The sequence below is a fragment of the Helicoverpa zea genome, chromosome 11 (assembly GCF_022581195.2).
Source record: "Helicoverpa zea isolate HzStark_Cry1AcR chromosome 11, ilHelZeax1.1, whole genome shotgun sequence".
NCBI classification, from domain to species: Eukaryota; Metazoa; Arthropoda; class Insecta; order Lepidoptera; family Noctuidae; genus Helicoverpa; species Helicoverpa zea.
The window spans coordinates 327,633-340,309 of NC_061462.1; positions in this window are offsets into that span (position 1 = coordinate 327,633).

Below are 12,677 nucleotides of genomic sequence, written 5' to 3' on the forward strand. Positions count from 1 at the left end.
ATAAAATAAATCGACTAAAAACCTTTTTGGCCACTTCTGTTCATTCATAACTCTATATTCCGATCAGTAAATAAAGAAAGTTTAAGAGACTTTGTTCTTTTATCCGCCGATTAAAATAATAATCCAATTACAATCTAAAAATTCTAGCCGTAAAAATTGTCAAGGTGGAATAAAATTCAAGGGTCTTCAAATATTATTGGGCGACTTGGTAGAAAAGTGTTCAGTTATGAGAAAATTTAATAAGGGGCTGTGTACACTTAGTAAATACTGCTTCGTGGTGGGACAGAGCTCAATAAGATGCTGTTTGAACGAGGCTTTCAGTGTGGCTAGTGGGGTAAAAAATAAGCGGTTGAGGGTTGACTTGTCTTCTAAACGCTGAATAAACTTTTAAGTTTTTTTTTATGTTAGAACGTTTAGTTTTATAAGAAACATAATACTGTGATTATCTATTGTGTATTTTATCCTTCCTCCTAATTATCTTCCTCCTAACCTAAAACTAGTAGAAAACAAGTGAAAAATACACATTTTATTTTGGGCATAAGTTTCAAAAATCATTGATCCTTGAACCAAAACAAGAGACAAGAAGTAGATTTCAAGTCGTTTAGGTAGTCGACAAATTACGGAAATAAAATTGGCCCTTGAAGTTGTAGAAATCAGACAGCAGCTTACTGTTAAGACTTACACCACACATTGCCGATGTATTGACAGATGCTGTCGGCGACAAAATGAAATTTGGCGGGAATTATACCAAAAATGTACTTTCAATTTACTGAAGTCTTGCATCCGATGAACTCATGTTTAACTACCAGAGAACAATGACCGTAACTTTGTTTTATTTTATTTATTTTACTTCGAGTGGATAGTAAAAGTTTCTTTTATAGTTTCAAGGCCAGGTATAAACAACAACTGAATTTTAGATTTCTTGAATATTTCTATAGTTCATAAAAATTCATATCAGAATTCTAGATTAAGTTTGAAAAACATTGTTTCTACATATAAAAAAGAAAAAAATGTTGAGTCTACAGCCTTGGGAATTCAGATCTCAATGATTGAAATGCACTATTTTAAGAATAAAATATTCTAAGAACAAAAACTCGTTCTTAAGATAGACCGTAATATTCCAAGGGGATCTTAAAATAACACAAAAAGGGAAACGAACAAAGTTTCTCTTCTGTATTGATAATCTAAGATAATGAAGCCATCGCTCACTGTATAATTTCATCTGAAACTTGTATATCTGCCGACACTTTAATTGTTTGTGTTTCTGAAAGTGTCAGTCAACTGTTTCGATGTTATCTCGGATATGAAACACCCACTGAAAGCAGATTAATTTGCCACCATTTTTACGTGGGTGTCTTTGGTGTTGGTAAAAAGAAGGATATAATGGAAACTCTTGATATCTTATAAACGAGTTCATGACATACAGCTTTTCTTATTTTGACGATACAGGAATGTTGTCAAAGGTTCTAATTCCAAGTAATTGGATCTACATAGATACTCGATATTTGATCAGAGAATAATAATTTCATACTACTTCCATTAAAAACTATACCTACTGCTTGAAGTATAGTGTATAGTCCTCGTACATGCTATTGCAGATTCAGAGCTGGATTGCCCAATTATATTATAGCAATTATATTATGTAATGGCATGGCATAGTTTTAATACCTTTCCCATGTAAATTAAAATAAATGCAAAATACTTTGAAGCCCAATTTCACCAACAACATAAACGTCAGTTTTCTTATAACAACTTTTTACTTTAGATTTTCACGTGAAATTAAAGTAAACCGCTTTAAAATAAAATTTTATAATTAAATGAAAATGTTTCAACATTTTCATTTAATTTTTCACTTCATTTGTTAGGCTGTGTCACTTACCGTCAACACTTCCCACATTTCATATTTTACGATTATAACTTTTTCACGACAAAATGTGTTTTCAAGTATAATTTTACGATCGTGGCGAACAATAATATCAGTTTCCTATAGCTATAGGTTTTATTAATGTATATTTCTGAGCTTGGGGTAGGATACTATAAAAATAAAGCACTTAATGCATCAATTGATATATTGCTGCCTTTTTATTTACGCTATTTTTCACACATATGCAGTCAACAGCGCAAAAAATGCATCGAGGTGCAAAAACAGATGCATTATTTTTTATTTACTTAACCTGTTTGCCTATTTTCCATCTCAATGGCTGCTTTTATGTCTATAAGATTATAAAACTGTGTTAATTGAAATTATATATCCTACTAATATTATAAACGCGAAAGTTTGTATGTATGGATGTTTGTTACTCTTTCACGCAAAAACTACTGAATGGATTTTAATGAAACTTTACAATAATATAGCTTATACATCAGAATAATACATAGGCTACAATTTGTAAACATATTGTTCGAAATACTAAACCTGCGCAGACGAAGTCGCGGGCACCAGCTAGTGAAGAATATTTATGAAGAGTTTTTGGATGAAAATAGTCAACCACTTACTGCATTTTTCCTAACAGCATTTACAGCAATGTGTATTTCTGCTCGACAATAGTTTGCCTCTTTGTTCGAAAATATATCGAATCATGCCGTCAACGAAAAGTATTTTGTCATGCTATATTCATAACATCTTACATTTTTATTCTTTGCATAATTTTCTAAAGATCATCACAATATTTATACGAAGTCAGAAAGTAGATAGGCGGATATTTGCTCATTAGTTTGTCAAAGAAACTTTGGCTAAACCATGTGGGTTTTGGAAACCAGCAAACTAACACAACTAGCCTCCAGTCTTAACCACTAAAAATCATGTTTACTTAGGAAGTGATAATCGATAGTAGTAACATGATATAAAGGGTTGAATCGATACCTAACTTCAATAACACAGCTGGTTATTAAAGAGGCAGAAACTACTTGTTGTAGTTACTACTAAAGTAACTATTTACTTGACCTACAAATGAAAAATAGTTATTTTACTTTTTACTATACATAGATTGGTAAACTCCAGACTAGAAACTTGTTTCATTCATTTGTAAATGGTAGGATTAATTACAAATTCTTTCAAAATAAAATCTAAATTCACAAGAGTCGATAGATATTCTTAATTTACTAAAGATTAATTTGTGATTGTAATGGCTCGAATTAACTGAGATGAATAAACTCTGTAGATAAATATATAAGAGTGTCGTCCGATTTCAATTTATGAGAATCGATTATAAATAAATCGAGAACGATTAAAATAAATAGATACTCTTAGTTGAATAAAGAATACAATTTGTTACTTTTTAAAGTCGATTTATGTCTCGATGTATGTATGTCTAGTCTACGTCTACCCGAATGCAAATAAGTAGGTACTACTTATCTGACCTCTTCTACCCAGTACCAACCACAAACACCCATCCACGGATGGACCGAGTCAAGCGTTGCTTAACTTTATGATCGATCGACTCGTGCGCCTGCTACTTAAGTACGCCTCTTGTAATAACTTGTAACATGTGAAAGAACAATAAGATTAAGATGTAGATAACATATTAAAACCCAACCTTTTCGCATAACAACAGATTATTGCAATAAAAAAATAAATCCATCATTCGGGTTGTTGACCTCGAAATAACTCAAGATTTTTGCTGAGGCGAGTCTTTTTCAGTAATATAATGTTAATTTTGGGTTATAATTGAAGGAAACCGTGTCATTTCGGGAGACAAACACTGGGTAATCCTGGGTAAGCACCCAATTATGTTGCTCTCCCAGAATTTCGGTCGGAAGGAGGTTTTGCGAGAAATTACAATCTGGCCACTGACTCATCTTTTGTGGGTGCTTGCCTTTATTGTTTTAGGGTGAATGAAGTAGCTTACACTTATAAATAAAAGATGAGTTTTGAAAAACAAATGAAAGTGAAAATACAATTATGGCTTTTTCCATCACTCGTTTAATACTTCGTTTATGATTATTTAAGGTAACATATAAGTTGCAATCTGAGAAAATATTTGCAACGGTACTATCAAAGTTTAAAGATAAAAGTACGACATTATAACGATCATATTCAACATTCATATAACAAGGCAAAGTTTTCCATTATAATGGTTATGTCATTAAATAGACTGCGATCGTCAGGAGTTGAGTGCACACAATAGCACGTGCAGTCTGATGCATGTTGACAGTGTGTTCTACTCCTATTGTCATTAGAACTTTATTTCCTCAAGCGTTCACGTACTCAAATATGTTCACAAATAACTAATTTAATCCTAGAGTGGGCGAGTTGTTACTTTAAACGTCTAAGGACGCGTGTGAGCATTTTGATCATGTTATGGTCAATTTCTGGCAGGAACATACCTACATATATAATTCGAATAATTATTGCCAGTGTTTTTAAAATAGGCAGTATAAGTGCATATATAAGTTTTCTATTCTCGAATTTGACTCAAACAGAAATCATTGAAGATTAAAAGTCACGTAAAACTGGAATTAACAATTTTAGCAAGCAATAAAATAAATCGACTAAAAACCTTTTTGGCCACTTCTGTTCATTCATAACTCTATATTCCGATCAGTAAATAAAGAAAGTTTAAGAGACTTTGTTCTTTTATCCGCCGATTAAAATAATAATCCAATTACAATCTAAAAATTCTAGCCGTAAAAATTGTCAAGGTGGAATAAAATTCAAGGGTCTTCAAATATTATTGGGCGACTTGGTAGAAAAGTGTTCAGTTATGAGAAAATTTAATAAGGGGCTGTGTACACTTAGTAAATACTGCTTCGTGGTGGGACAGAGCTCAATAAGATGCTGTTTGAACGAGGCTTTCAGTGTGGCTAGTGGGGTAAAAAATAAGCGGTTGAGGGTTGACTTGTCTTCTAAACGCTGAATAAACTTTTAAGTTTTTTTTTTATGTTAGAACGTTTAGTTTTATAAGAAACATAATACTGTGATTATCTATTGTGTATTTTATCCTTCCTCCTAATTATCTTCCTCCTAACCTAAAACTAGTAGAAAACAAGTGAAAAATACACATTTTATTTTGGGCATAAGTTTCAAAAATCATTGATCCTTGAACCAAAACAAGAGACAAGAAGTAGATTTCAAGTCGTTTAGGTAGTCGACAAATTACGGAAATAAAATTGGCCCTTGAAGTTGTAGAAATCAGACAGCAGCTTACTGTTAAGACTTACACCACACATTGCCGATGTATTGACAGATGCTGTCGGCGACAAAATGAAATTTGGCGGGAATTATACCAAAAATGTACTTTCAATTTACTGAAGTCTTGCATCCGATGAACTCATGTTTAACTACCAGAGAACAATGACCGTAACTTTGTTTTATTTTATTTATTTTACTTCGAGTGGATAGTAAAAGTTTCTTTTATAGTTTCAAGGCCAGGTATAAACAACAACTGAATTTTAGATTTCTTGAATATTTCTATAGTTCATAAAAATTCATATCAGAATTCTAGATTAAGTTTGAAAAACATTGTTTCTACATATAAAAAAGAAAAAAATGTTGAGTCTACAGCCTTGGGAATTCAGATCTCAATGATTGAAATGCACTATTTTAAGAATAAAATATTCTAAGAACAAAAACTCGTTCTTAAGATAGACCGTAATATTCCAAGGGGATCTTAAAATAACACAAAAAGGGAAACGAACAAAGTTTCTCTTCTGTATTGATAATCTAAGATAATGAAGCCATCGCTCACTGTATAATTTCATCTGAAACTTGTATATCTGCCGACACTTTAATTGTTTGTGTTTCTGAAAGTGTCAGTCAACTGTTTCGATGTTATCTCGGATATGAAACACCCACTGAAAGCAGATTAATTTGCCACCATTTTTACGTGGGTGTCTTTGGTGTTGGTAAAAAGAAGGATATAATGGAAACTCTTGATATCTTATAAACGAGTTCATGACATACAGCTTTTCTTATTTTGACGATACAGGAATGTTGTCAAAGGTTCTAATTCCAAGTAATTGGATCTACATAGATACTCGATATTTGATCAGAGAATAATAATTTCATACTACTTCCATTAAAAACTATACCTACTGCTTGAAGTATAGTGTATAGTCCTCGTACATGCTATTGCAGATTCAGAGCTGGATTGCCCAATTATATTATAGCCAAGTATAGACATTGTCATCACCCCAAAAGATCGTTCGATTGTTTTCAAGTTCGACCAGAACATATCTTTTAAACTAAAGACACTAGTACCTATTAATATTAAAGTTAACCCTTTTCCCACAACATGACACTAATGTAAAAAATATGTCGCCACTTCATCTCAGCCATTAAAGGTCTATATCATTTTGTTTGCGAAGGAAGTCGGTCAAGCGCGAAACGCGAGTATTTTGGACCCTCGGCGAGTCGGTGGCAGGTCAATAGCCCCAGCGTTTGTTTCTAGAACATTCTTCAATATGTTCTGTGGGGAAGTTGTTGATCGGTATTTTTGCAACTTTGTTTATTTTTTAGAAGTTTTGATGGGGACAAATGATGGCTCGTTTGTCAGTTGTTTGAGTTAAAGTCGAATAGGTTTGTATAAAGAAGGAGGTTTAGGGGGTTTTTTATTAGTTTTACTTGTTATTCTTTCCTGTTGTTGCATTTTTGCTGTTGGAACTGTCTGTTTGAACCAATCAGACAGACAAGGAAAGGAGGTAATTATAGGAAATAACATGCCGATTGCCTGTATTCCAAAAGCCAAGTTTCCGATATTTCTTCAAAGTTTATTTATACCAAACAATAGGTACCTACTACTTGCGATGCTTTCAAGAGATGCTTAAATGGTTTCTAAGCCTTTGCTATAAAATATAATAGGCACTCTTTTTAAAACATTAAGGGAAGGACTTTTAATATTTTCTATTAAAAGAACGGCCTATCGTTGTCAAAAATAACCATTTACAAATCGGAAGTAATTTTGCTTATAGGTACCTACTTGGCGATCACAGTTTTGTATTTCAAGCTAAATATAAAGAGTTCCTAATTATTTAGAACCAAATATGCTTCAATAGTATATCTACCCAAACATCCTCAAGTTTGCATTATCTGGGATAATGTAGGTTAGGTACCTACAGGTATATAACATTTATGCTGTTTATTTTCCGGGGTTTAGCCAAACAACGCATTTAACTGCCGGACGCATGATATACACCTACGGTTCTTGATTAATAACTAGGGTCCAGACCCCTGACATCTGTTGTGGGAACTAAATACGCTTCAGGTATGTTTATTAAAATTATAATTATCTCTTACTCTGTGTTTGCCAATTATGTTTGAGTTCATGTCTGAGTGAGTATAGGTATAATATATGATTGTGTAGTAGTTTTGAACTGTCCGTAAATGAATTATGAAATGAGAAAATAGTAAAAACATAAAAATAAATCACACATAAATTAATTTGGGTAATTGTACATGATTTACTTAGTTTAATTTATGATTAACTACTTTCTAAAACTCTGCGGTACTCAGCTACATCCATTTAGACTGGAAGCCGACCCCAACGACTTAAGTTGTGAAAAGGCTAGGCAGATGATGATTATTTACGACGTACGTCGTACATAAAAGACAAAAAAAAAACTCATGTAACCTTTAAGCCAAATAATGACCCACATGCACCCCCTTACTGAAAGGTCAAAGATCATTTGTAACACAAGCCTAGATAAAGGCGTACACCGACTACTGTAACTCCATCGGCTTGCATATCCTACACGATCATTGTCGTCGGTCGACACCCTCTCAAGGCCGTCAGGATTTGTTTTTGTCAGAGGGTGACAAACTGGAAACAGTTCAATATGTTCCTAAAGTTTATTTATAGAAGTTTTGAAATTATTTGTTGGCAAAAGTTGGTTAATTTCTTTGCAGGCTACGTTACGCTAAATGTAGGTTTCAGTCTCAGAACAAACCTAGGAAGTTAAGTTCGAGAGTACGTATGGGGCATGCATTCTTACTTAATATGAAGGCTGTAACAGTAGCTCACGACATTAGTTCTTTTGCATAAACAAATATTGCTAATTAGATTAATAACTGCTTTAAATGTAGCTCCTCCTGACTAAATTATAAACCTACATAGACTTGTAGAAATAAGACAAATTGCAATGATCATGAAGCAGCCTTACTTACGGAAAAATATAAAGCTGCAAACCTTTAACTAAAATTCAAGCCAGTTGTAATAATTAAAAGCTTAGAGGTAAATCATAACAAAATCCTTACTCAAAATATTCGCAGTAAACTTTGGCTTAAAAGCCAATTTTTTGGGTATCCATTACCGTCAATTTAATATGCAAACGGCCATTACGCAAACTGTAGTAATTAGCGAGAGTACTTGAAACAAAGATGGCGAATGATGCCCTTGTTTAAACTTGTACCAGAGGTTAACGACTCTAATGAGTTTATCGAAATCGCCGATGGTGGTGATGGTGGATGGTGGTCTATCCTGGGACGGATTTTATCCTGTTTTCAATGAATTTGAGGCAATTTTTGGGTAATATAGGAAATTAAACAATTTTCACTTAAACTCATCAAACAATCTATACATATAATAAATCTGTAGAAAAGTAATTTTTGTACATTGAAGAAATTGACAAAAAAAATAGCCAGCATGTTAAAGGATAACTAACAGAACCCATTTCCATCGTTTTTGTCATTTTTGTCTGTTTGTCTGTTTGTCTGTTTATCTGTTTGTTTGTTCGGGATTCACGTAAAATCTACGAATTAAATGCAGACAATGCTTATATACAAAAATTCTACGTAACTTGGGGTATTACTTAGTTTTTGTTTCATCGAAATCGATTCACTCTATCAAAAGATATGATTAATTTTGTGAATTCAAGATGTAAAATATTACGACACGCAATCTATTTGTCAAAACTGTACATTTGAATGTTGTACTTATATTAGTTGATCGGCCTATTATTAATCTTTACACAGAAAATCACACCTTTCTAAGTAACTTCGGAAGAAAAAAAAATATGAAAATTTTGTTTAGCCAAGGTTAAAGTAGCTCCATCTGTGGTAAATAAAATACATCGAATTTGTCAAAGGAGCGAGGTGGTAAATGACAATATTACCATACATTCTTTATAGAGGATTATTATTTCAACAGATGGAGTTGTGTATTTTCCGTAATTTTTTTGAAATTGAAATTGAAAATATTTATTTCAGACTAAGCACACACAACAGTACACAGTCCATATTATGTTAGTAAAATGAGAAACTTAAAATTCTATGTTAGTAAAATTTAAAGTGATTATTGTTATGAACATGCATCGACGACCAGTGCCTGAGCATCTGGCCGTCAACTCTGTCCGACAACACACTCAGAAGCGTGTTGCTGCTCCCCTTTACCCGAAACCACAGGGAGGCCATTCTCTTACGAAGTACCGCCTGGAAGCCGTCCGTGCTATGCTCCGCAAACATACCGGAGGCACTGCACCTCCAAGGGAGCCCCAACATACCCCTGAACGCGTTATTATATTGGACGCGCAGAGCATTGTAGGCTTTTTTAGTGTAACTGCTCCACAGGCTGCACGTGTATAACGTTTGGCAGTAGCTTTTAAATAATGTGACTTTAACGTCACGCGAGCATCGTGCAAACCTGCGAGAAAGCATGTTACCCCTTACCGACAATGCCCTGCGCTCCCTTTCCATGTCCATATCATCGGCTAGGTTTTCATTGATCCAATGACCCAAGTACTTAAAATTGGACACTTGCTTGAGGACAGTTCCATTAAGTGTGATCGGAGGAACGGAGTAGGTTTTAGCTCCAGCCTTAAAAACTAGCAACTCACTCTTCTGGACATTATACTTGAGCCCATGGGCCAATGCATACCGCTCACATATGGTCAAGAGTGACCTCACGGAACTGACTGAGGGGCCCAGCAGTACCATATCATCAGCATAGCTAATATTATTTATAAATACACCATCCACTGAACATCCGACATTAGCACTGCTGAGCTCCTCAATGAGTTCATTCACATATAAATTAAATAGAGTAGGAGAGGTCAATCCCCCCTGCCTTACTCCACATTCCATCCTGTACTCATCCGAGCATTCTCCCATCCATCTCACATAATTGCTTTGGTTGTCGTACCAATATCTTAACAAACTTATAACCTCCATAGGTAGCTTGGTGTTAAGCCTCATTTTTCTCCACAGCACATTGTATGGCACCATGTCAACTGCTTTTGACAGGTCCAGGAAGCAGGCGTACACAGGCGTTCTCCTGTCGGTATAGTACCGGACAGTATGCTTAAGAGTCAGTATTGCAGCTTCTGTAGACAGCCCAGGTCGAAATCCAAATTGAGCGTCGTGCAGGGAGATATGCTGACTTAACTGTCTGTTAAGCACACCATCCAGCACCTTACCCAGGGTCGTAGCCAGAGATATAGGTCTATAATTTCCCTTATCCGATGCGTCACCGGTCTTATTTTTAATAATGGGTACTACTATGGTCTTCATGAGATCGTCTGGTAAGTAGTTGTGACGAAGACAAAAAGTAAACAACATTGACAAGACCCTAGGCAGATGAGTACCCGCATTCTGCAGATGCTCGATGCTGAGACCATCTTGTCCCGGCGACTTACCTCTCGTCATCTGTTTAATAACCTTGTTGACCTCCACATAAGTTACTTTAAATGACGGGTCACCAGTACCGAAACTCTCAACATCAAGCATCACATCGTCCTCCTCCGCCTTCAAAAGAGGTGCCACCCTAAAATGATTTTTGAATAGGTTAGCCACATCACGGGGAGCACTTATTCCGTCCACACTGGCTGGGAGTTTTACTTTAGGTTTTAGCTTGTTTGTCGACTTCCAAAACTGACAAAACTTTTTATTCTTGTGATGTTCTGCAATTATGTCCATCTTTATCTGATCTTTATGGTTAAGACAATACTTCAGTTTTGCTTTAAATTCTTTTCTAGAGGTATGCATGGCATCATAAAGTTTACCTGACTTAGGCTTACCATATGCACACCAATCCTGGTAATGGAACCTAGCCTTTTGGTGAGCATCCCGAACATGTTTGTTCCAACCCGTGACATAGCGCCCCCTCACAGGTTTTCGTTTATAGCTGGACACAGAAGCTTCTATAAGTACTGATAGAACAGATCGGTATAACCTATCAATGACACCTCTATGCTCAATATTATTACAAAACTTATCTGCGCAATTATTTAATTCCACGGGAAAATCAATATATTTTAATTTACTGTGACATATTTTATGGTAATTTTCTATTTGCAACTGTTCCCGGTCTCCCCATACAACACCCTTTTTTAACTCATTGCAGTTATTTACACAACTATCTATAAGCATCATGGGAGTGCTGTTACCTAAATTAATTACAATTTCAATCGGCAAATGATCAGACCAAAACACATTATAATGAATTTTTACACTTTCAATAATTTTTCTAGCCGCTAATGTGGTCACACAATGATCAAGCCACCTCCTACATCCGTGACTATCACTAATATAAGTATAAGACTCAACAGGCAATAGTTGCGTGTCCACTACACATAGTTGTTGTTCACTACAGAATTCTACTAGCTCCTTATAAAAGGGCTTATCAGGGTGCGCATTAAAATCACCCAAGACGTACACTAAGTCCACATCCTCACTGTCAATAATCGCACATATTTCACCCAGACACGCTGAGAACTCGCTTAAGTTATCACTTTCGTCAGTAGGCATGTATACCGATATTATTATCATAGATCTATCACTAGTTGTGATCTTGATACCCACTAGGCGAACACTTTTGCACTGAATTACAGACACACACGGAAATACACTCCTACGCCACAGGAGCGCGACGCCACCGTGCGGCCGCCCACGTAAAACTCCCGAAGAAAGGTCTACAGCTGTATTCCCAGTGTATGAAAACTCGGAATGTATTGTTCCTAGTATCGGAATGTCATGGTGCAGTAACCAAGTCTCTTGGAGTGCAATGATGTCCGCTGACTTACAAAGATTCCTCACACATTCCATTGAGCGCGCAAGACCCTTACAATTAAAACTTAAAACGTTACAGTACCTTTTTATAACTGCTCTATCCATTGGTTGTGTGTTCTTCCTCCTTGTCTTTCACTTTGGGTTTTGCGAAATCCACAAAACGCCTAAACAATATGCCCTCAGGCCAAAAATTCTCATTAAGAAATTGGTCTAATTTATGTCGTGGCACAAACACTTTGTATGCGTCATAACCTTTATCACTTTTCATACTTAACTTATTTATTGTGACTTGCATTTGAGACATCTTGTACACATACGCACTTATATCCTGGAGAGTAGTAGATTTGTCGACATTATATACAAACAACGGTATGTTTATTTGGGCCGCCTTAAATTTCCCCTGCGGTTCCGCCGCTGCCGCACCTGTTTTTCCTACTATTATGTTTCTAAATCTCTTCTTTTGAACTACTTTCCATTCTTCCGACGTATTTTGGACTTTCCATTCACCAGGGGCCTTAACTATATCTGCTAAGGTAGCTCGAGTTATCGGTTGGCTTATTTGTTGTTTTGATTGCGCAGAACTAGCGCCCGTTTGCGACATCGGCGATTTTGCGCGCACAAGAGGACTACGCAACATAGGTGGTTTTGTTTGCGCATTACTTGGAATATCCTTCGCTTCATTAGTCATTGCATTCACTGCACCCATATCGGCAACCTGTTTTACCATTCGCGGTTTTGA